General features: G+C 40.8%; 1 long non-coding RNA gene across 1 annotated transcript; it reads right to left on the bottom strand.

Moving 5' to 3' along the window:
• Positions 1–7,316: 7,316 nt before the first annotated feature.
• Positions 7,317–11,171, bottom strand: LOC120324153. The gene is made up of 2 exons (XR_005565215.1): positions 11,097–11,171; positions 7,317–8,177 (listed from the first exon to the last, which is right to left on the bottom strand). It is a non-coding gene; the product is annotated as an uncharacterized LOC120324153 (long non-coding RNA).
• Between the last annotated feature and the right edge of the window lie 1,029 nt (positions 11,172–12,200).

A 12,200-nucleotide genomic window follows, 5' to 3' on the forward strand; every position in this document is an offset into this window, starting at 1 on the left:
AAGGAGGGACAGTCCAAGGACATAGGTGGTGCTTTCAGTTCATGTGGTTCACTGGCTTGTCTGATTTTAGTTCTTGGCAGCGAAGAACCCATGTCTGTGAAAAGCTATGCAGTCATGAAGGAATCCAACACCTCATAGCAGTAAAAAAGGCTGAACCCAAGAGTCAGGCAAAAGTTTTGTAGAGTGTATTGTGAAAGTGTCTCTCCTCACCCACCCCCACATCTGAGACAGAAGAGCTCAGACTGAGCCAGCAACGCCGCCATTCTCTAGCACTATAGAGAGATACCTCGAGCTATTTCACTGTGTCCCAAAATGGAAAAATACATATACACAGCTGACATCTAAACACTTACTGCCTCTGCATGCAGTGCATTCACCATAGTTCCATTCTGAACTAAACCTTCACTTTTTAAAAAGTTCATTATGTGGGAGACGATAAAAGCAGGGACAGCACAGCCTTATTCAACAGCATAAATGGGTTTCTCTGGCAACCATCATCAAGCTGCATTACATAGTAACTAAGTGTAGAAGCATCTATATTTAGGTTCTGGGTTTGTTATTGACCTATCTTTTTCAATGCAAAAAATTATCACGTATCTGTGCATCTAGTTTGGGGGAAATCCACCCATCCACTGCTGGTGAGGTAGAAATGATGTCTTTGACATTTGAAACTGTCTGACTAACCTCATGCTCCTTCCCTTTTTATATTTGGGTTTTAGTGCATTTCCAGTTCTTCATAAATTTCTTAGCCTACTCTAGACTTAATTTTTTTTTCCAGCTGCGTCTGCACTGGGCAGCAGATGCTGTCTGCCTGAAATGCAAGTGGGCAAGCAGAGATCACAGAATCACAGAATGGTTTGGAATCTTCAAGATCATCTTGTTCCACTCCCCATGCCATGGGCAGGGAGACCTTCCACTAGACCAGGTTGCTCAAAGCCCCATTCAACCTGGCCTTGAAGATGCAGTGTGCCACACTGGTCTTCCCAAACTGAGCAGTTTGGAGACTTCCACCATGGGGCCCTTCCAGGGCACAGTAAGCCTTAGAGAACCTGGAACTGTTTATTCTCTTCATAATCCATAGAGCCCAAGCACGCAAAGGCTACCTCCTGATTCCCATTAAATGATCCTAAATGTCTCTGAGGTTTGGAGCCTGGCTTCTTCAGTGTCTGGAAACACTTCAAGCCAAAGAGTAAAGTCAGTTGAGTGTTTACTGAACATCCCCAGCACCACTGTAGGTGTTTATTGCATTGAACAGGCCCAGCTATGATCTTGGTAGCTTGGACTCCACGAACCAGAGGGGATTTGTAACTACTATTTTGAAAATGTCCATGAAATCTGTGAGTGCAGATAGTTGCTAGACAGTGATAGGGATCACCTTGTCATGAGCAGCCTCCAACTGTCTTCAGTTTGAGCTCCCAAAACAGTGGCATCTAAAATCACAAGTCCTTTTTCTGAAGGTGTTGATTCTATATATATCTATATATCTACATCGATATACATATTCTATATATATCTATATATAATACCTTGACATCAGGAAGAGTAACATCCAAGGGAGTTAAAAGTAATTCTGAAGTATTCTGTAAGAAATTATTTATAAGGAACTTTTCTTGATGGTTTTGTTATTTTTAATTTTTAAATCTTTCCTTAGTATCACTTGATTTCTGTGGTCATCCTTTCTCCCAGCTTACCATGGAGAGATAATTACAGCAGGTAGTCTCAGAAAAGGAAAAATTAAACTAATTCCTACAAATCAGACTTAAAGAAAAAGATCTCATGTTTCCAGAAATTGAGAAGTAATCCACATATGCTGTAGGACGATAACAAGGTTGTTTATACATATTTGGCAGGTGTATCTCAAATAATAGTGATAGTTTGACATCTAGAGATTAGCTCACAGACTCATTATCTTTTGAATGCACTTAATGTTTTTAAAATTAATAGATCAGAGGTGTTACATAAGTTTTCTTCCAACAGACAGCCTATACGAGGTGCTCTCCATCTCCCAATATTATTTTTTTTCCATGATTTTTTTGGACAGATTTCTGGGGAAAATGGCAGTAATTTCACGAGCCACAAAACATGATTTTTGGCATAAATCACTGCCACAATTTCTGTGCTTCCTTATTGCTTAAGCCAATAAAAATATTTTGTTCTAAATCCAAATGGTTATTTTAAATCCTAATTTATTTTGTACCTTCTTCTGGAAATCAAATTTATAAAGAAATTAGTGAGAGGTGGACTGAATGAGGGGACAAGAAACTGGGTAGAAAATCCTCTGAACTGTCAGGCTCCAAAGGTAGTGATTATGAAGTCCAAATGGTAGCCACTTACTTGTAAAGCCCCTCAGAGATCCCTACCAGGGCCAGTATTGTTTAGTGTCTTTACTAAGGGACTGAATGAGCAGAATGAGTGTTCTCTCTGCAAGTTTTCAGATGATGTCAAAGCAGGAAAGCAGTCAATACGCTGGAGAGCACGCTGGAGAAATGGGCTAAAGTGAACCTCATGAAGTTCAACGATGTGAAGCACCAAGCCTTGCCCTGGTGAAAAAGAACACCATGCACAGGACAGGCTGAGGTCTGAAAGGAAAGCAGCTTTGTAGATAAGGCCTGGAGGTCCTGGTGAGTATCAAGTTGAATGGGAGCCAGCAATGCATCTTTGCAGCATTCCAGGCTGCATTAGCAAGAATGACAATGTGGTTATTTCCCTCTCCTCCACAACTGTGAGACCACAGCTGTGGTGCTATATCCATTTTTTGCCTCTGCAGTACAAGAAAGAAGCTGACATTCTGGAACCAGTCTAGTAGAGGGTCACCATGAGGCTGGAGCGTGAGGAAAAGCTGAGAGATGGATATATTCAGCCAAAATGAGAAAAGGTGAGGGGATCTGCTGTCTGCAAATACTGAACAAGACCCTTCTTGTAACTGCATGCTGTAAGGGCAGGAGGCAACAGACATAAGGCAAAACATGGGAAATTTTGACTCAGTGTAAGGAAAATATTTTGTGACTGTGCAACTCTTCCTCTTTCCCCAGCCAATCTGCTGGGAAACCAGTCCCTTCTACTAGGCACCAGCCAGCTGTAATAACACGAACTGTAAAATTTACTTACCAGCTATCTGTATTCAGAAAAAACAATAAAACTTCAGCACTGACCAGACAGTCATGACAAGGGCAAAATTTCTCCCCTGAGCCCTAAAGGGCCACCAGAATGGCATGAAATGTAATTTCTCTCTAATTACAAAGAGGAAGGACAAGAGCTCTTCATCCTACTGTAAAATGGTAGGATGATTTCAGAGGAAGACAGTGGCCTCCTCCAAATCTGTGTACTTTTCCTCCTTGGTGGGCTGGTCCAAAACCTCTATGATTATAGCTACATGTCCAGCCCACTGCAGCCACCAAAGGCTGAGTTCTCGAAGGAGGCAAGGGAAGTGCTTGACAAGACATGAGTTATTATTTTCTACTCTTTGTCCTGATAAAAATTGATGCTGATCTTCAGAGTTCTGTAGCCTTAAAGACAAAGTCAAGAGTCATTAGTAAATTTTTGGTTCCTTCAAGATGGCATTAACTAGATTGGAACTTTCTACCCCCCCCCCAAAAATGCATGCAGGAAACCAAGGTTTTTGTTGGCTAAAAGTTTAAAATCAAAGTGAAAAAATTAGCCAACTTTGTGTTTTCCAGTCTAGGACTAGGATGCATTACAAGTCTTTAGGGAACTGATGCTAGTGGGCAAGGGATTGCTGTGACTACTGCTTACAGCAGTGGGGGTTTGTAGCTTGTGAGAGACCAACAACTAAACAACTAGATGAAATATGTGGACTGTTGCTTACACAGCACCAACATCTTTATAAAAGAAACGTATCTTTTTTAGGCTTTACATCAATTCTGCCACTGACTTCCAAGAATAAATAGTTACTCCCCTGCCTTGCTAACTTATCAGCCTGAGCATCAAGCTGTAGTTTTAACTCATTTAAAAATGTTGATTCCAAAAGTCATATTAGTTTACCAAAACAAATACTAAAAAAGAGATTTAAAAAAGTTATATGTTTGCATTCTGTTTGAGAATATATGCTTCTGAGACTTGCCTCCATTTGGAGGGGGGAAAAAAATATATCTCTCCTGAAGAAATACTCTCCAAAAGCAACCAGATGAGGGCTAGCTAACATATATTCTTACTTGAATTAAAACAGCCATCATGTTTTTAAAAATAATGTGCACAATAAATTAAAGTGAAAATAAAAGACTTATACTCGATATTCTTCATATCATGCTACAAATATCCTGTGAGAGGCTTATACAAGGTTTTTAATTTGAGGGGTGAGGGGAAGGTGGGGAGTAATTCTGTGTAACATTGTAGCTTCTTTTTTGGTTTTTTCTTTACCTGAGATGAATGGGTGAACCTGGCAGCGGTGTAAAGAAATTAACTACATGTTTCCAATTATTACTGTCTCTTAATCAAAGTATGGAATTTTTATAGGTTTCTAATTAAGATCTAGTCAAGAAAAGTAAGGACATAGGAAATGCTAGTACTAAACTTAGCTATTTCAGCAGAGAAATCACTGGACCATTTTGCTGTTGCATCTTGCGGACCACTGGAGCAAGATCATTCAGCAATTACTACCACAGACATTGACTTGATAGGTTTAAGGTGTTAAGCCCTTTAATGCTCAGCTTACAGGGTAAATTTTTTGAGGAAATAGGGAGTAAAAGGAAAGGTTTTCCTTTTGAAGAAATTGTGGATTGATAGCAGGTAGATAGGAATCACTCAGAGCTTTGAGGAGAAAGCAAAGAAAAAATGCAGGGCACTTTTCTGGACCAAGCTGAACCCTCTCAACTGGTACATAATGCATTCCTGAGGGAGATTGCGGAAAGGTTTTATGCTATCTTGTAAAGACAGGTGTACAGAAGTGCCTGGAGGGTTTTTTTTCAGAGCCCAAATAACTTCTCTTATGTACTAAACCGCTGCTTTTGACAAGTTCCAAGTCCTTGAAAATGAAGTGAGAGTGATAAAACACAAGCAGCACATGGTCACGACCCCAGTCACAGCCCCTGCTGCGGTGAGGCTGCAGCACATCGAGTCTCTCTGCCTGCTGCTTCACGCACAGCAGAGAGGAGCCAGAGACGGGTCAGCTTCACAGCTCCAACAGCCTTTGGAAAAACAGCCTGGTAAAAATCACGGCATTCCCATGGTATCCACTGCTTTCCCTGGTTAGAAAGGGCTGTAGTCTATGATTTTAATTAATTCATTAATAGTAAGGAATTAGTCATCTTTTATATTTGAGGCTGCCCTGCAGCCTGCTTGTCATCCTGCACTGCTCCCAAGTAGTTTACCGTGGCTCTTCACTCTCTCCTCGCTTCCCTGGGGAAAGCACAGTGGTGAAGGCAATACTCTGGCATTACCCTAGGCACAGAGAGGAAGTTATGCTTGCTGTGCTTAATGGCTCTTACCAGGGCTGAGATGGACTGTGATTAGATTCACCTTGCACATAGATTGGCTGTGAAAGGATTATTGGGTGCTGAGAAGCCGTTTTCCTCAATTCTTGCCACACCTCTAAACAAATACCATGTAGGATGAGGACTGCTCAACGGTCTATATGTAATGTACTAGCAGACAGTGTGCAAACTTTTTTTAAGTGGCTTGATACAGAGAAAACGCTCCTGTCTCTGTGCCCAGCTGCAACTGCTTTCCCCAGGACTTCTTCAACCTACAGGCTAATGCGGGTGTAGCTACCGGTGACCAGGAGTGGGCATCAGGGGACTGGAATACTGGGAAGGGCTGTGGGAGAGGGAGGGGAACTTGGAGAGGGTGCAAAGGCATGGGACAACAGGCTTGGCTTTTCCTCAAATAGCATACCATCATGGTAGGGGTTGCTCTGTCTGTAGCTGCCTCTAGAGGGCTCATCGCCTTGCCAGAGGGGGAGCAGCCTTTGTTCTCGCCTCTGGAAAACACTTCAGGCGTCGCATTGTTTTTCAGTCTTCCTTTATTTTCATTCAAATCTCCAGTGGCTTGACCTCAAAAGCAGAGGGGCGGTGTGCGAGGGTTCCGTATGTCCTGTACCCTCACTGGGGTACAGAATGCACTGCTCATCAGGGAGACAATGGGGATTTGCTGCCTCTCCACCTCCTGCGCCATCATAGCCCCTTTTCATCCTTCAACTCTCCGTTTAAGGCCTTAAATGCTGCACTCCATTGCACTTAAACCGTGCCGAATATCTGCTCATACCAGCACTGCTGTTACAGAGCTGACATACATACGTGCTGTGGCTCTTTGTCCTTCTCCCTGAGATGGACTGACACAAAAATATAGGAATCCAAAATCAGTGCCACAACCAGGTTTTGCATCTGAACAAAATTTCTGACCAGAAAAAGGGGAAACCCAGACAGAATTTGTACTGATTAATCCCGTGCTTTCTCATGGCTTCATCAGGTAGATGGACCTCTATTTCCAAACACATGCAAAGCTTTGAAAGATGTTAAAGACTAGCTCACTTCTCCAGGATCAGTTGCCAAGTACGTGCAGCACATTTTTGAAGCACCTTTTTTTTTTTTTTTTTGTGGGCAGTAGTTATGCCTGCAAGGAAAATTGTGAATATGCAGTTTTAATGCTGTTAGCACTGTCTAGTCATTCTTCTGACCTTCCCTGTGAACTATATTGTATTTGTCAGTATTAGATTTCATCTGCAGTTGTGTTGCCCATTTTTTTAGCTTTATCCTACTGCAGGATAACCATTCAGGATTGCTTTGCAAAGCAAGCAACTTAAAATCTGAAGCCATTTATTCTGACTAGATATTATAAGCTTCAAAAACCTCTGGAGTTCATCTGCATTAGGTTTAGACTAGTCAAAATGATGAGATATCTCATTTGCTTTACATCACCTCCTTACATGGAGACTTCAGCCTTTATTCTTGCAACTTTTGCCATCTGCCACCAAAGGCAAAGGGTCTTGTTGACAAGGTTAAAATGGGGACAAGCCATCAGTCCCCCAAAAGGCCACATGGTTTAGCAGTCATGCAGGAATCCTCAGCAAATCCAGGCCATGAATGTCAAATCTGTCTGATAGCACAAGGTTGCCAGCAAGTCCTTGCAGGGAACTGACTTTCTCCTTCCATGAGGAGGGATCTCCACCTGTCTTTCATCACAGTGTGTACATCCCTGTCCTTCAGTGATATCACTGGTTGGGCTCATTTTTCTCGCCTTGTTCTCCCCAGGGAATGGAAAGACCTTCTGGCGGGGAACTGTCCCTACGGTAAGGAATGAAGATGAAACCCTGCCTACTGAAGTTCAATCCTCTGGCATAAATCAGTGAACACTGTACACAATGACAGTATAATAAGTCTTTATTGAAGCAAGAGTGTGAGTCAAAGCAACAGGCAAAACACAAACACCAAGCATCAGAAAGGCAACAAACATTTGACTAGGCAGCGCTGTGTGCCAAATGCCCCAGCACACGACAGGAGACTGTCATGTTGTTGATGGTATTTTGTCATAATTATATGCAATTTGCTTACAATGTTGTTCAGCACAGATAAAATAATGATCAGTCTTTACTTGGCTTCTCACTGTGGAGTGATTGTCTCAGTCCTGAAACAGTCCTTTTAATCTGCATTCCTTAGTGCCTCCACATCGAGAGGGCAAATATTTGTATGGACATAAGCAACTGGACCGTATATTTCAGAGGGCACCAGATTGATTTCATGCATTCTGAAAGGACTTATTCTCTGGTGACTGCTCACAATTGCTTTGGTGCCCTTGACCGATATACTCTGTCTTGTGGCTCCATCCTTTGGAAAGCCAATTTGCATGTATATTGCCAATGATTATTCACTTATTTTTATTAGGGAATGTACATAGGACTCTTCTGAAAAGCTCTCCTATAGGTGCTACATGAACATAAATCTTTGTGACAATTCTGCCACACAGGTTTTTCTGGAGCATAAGAGGTGAACAAAATCACTCTCAGCATTTTCAGCTGCTGCATAGCTAAAAGCAAAATGATCCTTTCAGTAAACAGTGCTTTTTGTTTGCACAGAGCTCATAGGCAGACACATCTCTTGAGGGAGAAGAAGGCAACATGATAAAGTCCTCATGAGCTAGAACACCTTCGTCCTCTGGGGCCATTTGGGATCAGTGTAGATATTTATCAGATAATCTGTGTCCTCTGCATCATTTCATCTCAGCATCTGTGGACACCATTGAATTGTCAGATATTTGCTGTGATTTCAGAACAGTGTGTTGACTGTCATTACTTGAAGAGCAAGCTCTAATCAGTCATGCTGAGTTTTCTTGTATAGATTTTAACTAATTAAAAAAAATATACAAAATTGAAAGAACAGGGTTCTTTGGAGAAAAAGGGCCTGTTTTGGCTTCCACACACTATTTCCTAGGACAACTCACTGTAACTGCCTGGCACGAAGAAGGTACAAGGACAACTGAAGTCCTCCTGCTAAAACTCCTCTGCATGCTTTGTTCTCCATCACATCCTGCCCACAGGCTACAAGCAGTGATCGAGCCAGAGCATGGCTTTGTGTCTGTGATTTGAGGTCAGCTGGGACCCTGCAGAGTTTTTGCACCTTTTCAGTGGTGCACAGAGGACCAGAGGTGGGCTTCATCCTTCAGCTGCCCCAGAAGTTGTCTTCCTCTGTGCTGGAAGCCAAATTCAACAGAAAATAAGACAGAGAGCCCTGAACTGAGAAAGTGTAGGCATCCCAGTCTGTGAAACCTGCTTAGCCTGCAGCCCATCAGCAGTCACTAAAGTTAAGTTTTACTCAAGCTAGGTGCTGTAGAATTCATTCCAGTATATGAAACCACCTACCAGTTTGGCTTAGGGTTACCCAAACACGCCAGTGCTTATTCACAGTCACTTCCACTTTGACTTGCTTTAAGATTCAAACATTGTGACCACATCCCACAGCTTTCAATGGATTTGACTGCCCTTAGTCTTCTCACCTGGCTCAGGATGAAGTTTTTAATGAAGTCTTAGCAGAATCCTTGGCCCATCCTGAACTGGCTTATTGTACAGCTGGCTATTTCATGTTAAAATGAATTATACAGCCATGAAGATCATTCATGTGAGCATATTAAATAAAATAATTAAATAAAATAGTCAGATGTTTCCTCTATGTGTTTTTGTTTTTAAAATGAATTGAGCGTTTATCATTCTTTCCCCTTTGAATGATGTCAGATAACAACTGTATAGCTTAAAAGAACTCCAGGTGGCCATGATACTTGTGCTCTGTAATGTTCCCAGTCAGTGGTATGCTTTGAGACTATAACCACCAGCTAAGTTTTCATGGCTCTGTTTCATGATGGAAGACATATGTACAGCAATCTATTTTGTTTCATACTCTTTATCATAAGAATACATGAATCTGTGTATGGACTGAAGTTTCCTATCAATCGATGTGCACTATCTTACCCCTTGCATTTCCACTTCTGGTCCAAAAGCTTGCAATTGTCTACAATACATCCCTTCTTTTTTATTAGCCTAGCAAATCAAGAAGCAGAGAATGGCTTTCACAGAAATAGGACAGTTTACATGACTTCAATATAATGTGAACTGCTTTAATAAAATACTACAGCAGTGATTGTATTCCTTCAGCCTGCATAATTCATTAGATCAGATTTTTAAGACCATATTAAAGTCACCCCTAAAACAGTGTTTTAGCTATTAAAATAGCAAAAAAACTTGTTCAAATCCCATCCTTCCTAGGGCCCCACTTAATAAATTCAATGTTATAGACTAACTAGATAAACCTGATTACTGTGAGTATAAATTCAAAAACCAAGTTAGTTGCCAAATGGAATATAAACCACATTATTGGTACAGTTCATAAAATGGATAGCTTCCAGTAGTATACCAAAATCATCTCCCCCCTTCTGGTGACTGAAATGTTAAAGCAGTAACAGTGAGCATTGGAGAGGTTCATTTCTGTCTCCACATTCATTCAGCATGCTGGAGCTAAGCTTTCTCTAGCAGGCCCAGTTCCGTTCTCCTGATGGAAAGCTTGTGTTTGGTGGAGAGAGGTTACTTCCTTCCACTTGAAAAAGGGGTTTGGGTAATTTCATCTCAGTAACTCAATGACACTAAGTTGGGATAAACACAAATTTACTGATTTTTTATAGAAATGTCTCAGCGTTAAACATATTCTATTGGTACCTAGGGTGACTGCAGCTAAAACTAGTTACACAGAGTTTTAGTGTGTTGATATGTATATACTATATATACAAAAATAAAACACATATGCACACTTTTATCTCTTAGATGCTCCTCTCTCAGAGGTTCAGCTGCCATTTCTGTTGGATAAAAATGCTAGTAAATACTACATAGTAAGGAAACCAATATTCACCTGGAATTCTAGACGCCATCCTAAAGCTTACGGATATGCTATATGCAGAATGCTAGGTAGTGTTCTGCTTACATCTTAGAGGCCGAAGCTTTAATTTTTAATGTTGCAAAAATGCTCCCTATCACTGTGTTCCATATCTTTCAGCATATCAGCATTTCATAAGTGTTGCTAAAACAGTTACCCAAGATGCAGCTGAACATCTGGATCACTCTCTTTTTCCATTAGACTGAGTATCCAACATGGAAGGATTATATGTGCTCATCCCCCAAAATAACTGTTGAGATTGATGCTAAAAGGGGAGTGAAAGTTTCCTAAACACTTCAAACTTTTGTTTTGAATTTGTATAACAGGGCAGAATTTTCAATTGCTTCAGCCAGCGAGGCTGATGCTCCCTCCTAAAAGCTGCTGTGTGGATTGTCTTCAGAGGCCACCACTTTTCTTGCTGCCAAAACAAAGCACGAGCACTAGGACACAATTACTTCCACTTCAGGGAAGAAGTGTTTCACACAAGCTTTCTGCTTAGGACAAGATTAGTAACTGCTATCGTGTAAACCCTACAGTGAGTCAATGATCCAATAATGGTTGGGTCAGAGGATCCAGATGACTTTAAAAAAATGCATGAAATCACTTAGATAAGGAAAAAAAAAGACAGAAAATGGACTGTGTGTATTTGTGTATTTGCACAGGTATACTTACAATAACACCATCATATACAAAAAAGTATGATCAAATGTATTTCACAGCTTCACTCACAGTTTAGCCTTAGCTCTGGATTTGAAAAGGTCTTGGAACCAGGCATTTCTTCTCCCAAAACATAGCTTGCCAAAAATATCTTCCCACTTTCCTGAGTTTTGCCATCCCTGAAAAAAACAACCATGTGTCCAGTGCATACATATGTTGCAAAAGAGTATGAGTACGATACAAACCACTCTCTTCCAAGTGTCAGACCTAAGACATCTCTATTTATGTATACAAAAGCTATCACAGACCACCTGCAAGGTATTTTTTTAGTTTCTGTAAGATTTTTAAATATTATTCAGGACTGACTTGATAAAATGTCTCTTTTCCACTGATTTTTGTTGCAAAGAGAAGCCAGCCATGTCAGAGGCAAAGCATTCTGCATACTGGGAAGACACATTCACATGTTCTGCGTGGTCTGGCCCGCCGGTGCCAGGTGGAGTGGCTTACCCTTAGGAAGAAGACAAAAGTGCAGCAATGAAATCCATCAGGCTGAGGTGGCAGCCACATTTTGAAGATTTTTGTCTTTGTATTTGATTTCCTGACTTTTCAGTACATTGTCTAATAGTAATAACTCTAGTTATTACTAGTGTGTAGTAATACCTGTGTGTAGAATAGTGTGTATTAATAGAATTAATAGTGTGTAGAATACCTGTGGTGCAGGAAAGAACAGGCTTCCTTGCACAGGGAACCTTTTCATAGCACTTTAATATTTCCATCACAAATTATTTGACTCTACACATCAAGATGGTTGACTTAGTCTTGGTAAATAATTTGACCCACAAACATGAATCAATGAAAAATGTCTGGTTTTCTCTGTATACTTTTACTCTGACCTCCTACACATATCAACAGGTGATAAACTATTTTACTCCTGTTTTCTCTTCAACAAATGTCCCTTTGAGCATCATTTTAGCTCTTTCAAAAGAAGTACTTGGAGTAGATACCCAAAAGTAATGTTGTCTATAACTATAAAAGCTTCATTACCTCAGGTTGGATTCACATCAGCATTTCAAAGGGAGTCCCTTTTTCTCTTAAATGTTCTTCCAGTGTATCAACTTTTAAATCACTCTTAAAGGCTGGCTCTAAGTCAACAGCTTCATTTCCCAAATCAAGAAG

Source organism: Pipra filicauda, unplaced genomic scaffold, assembly GCF_003945595.2.
Source record: "Pipra filicauda isolate LSUMZ 115617 unplaced genomic scaffold, ASM394559v2 scaffold101_size5749837_pilon, whole genome shotgun sequence".
In the NCBI taxonomy this organism is placed as follows: Eukaryota; Metazoa; Chordata; class Aves; order Passeriformes; family Pipridae; genus Pipra; species Pipra filicauda.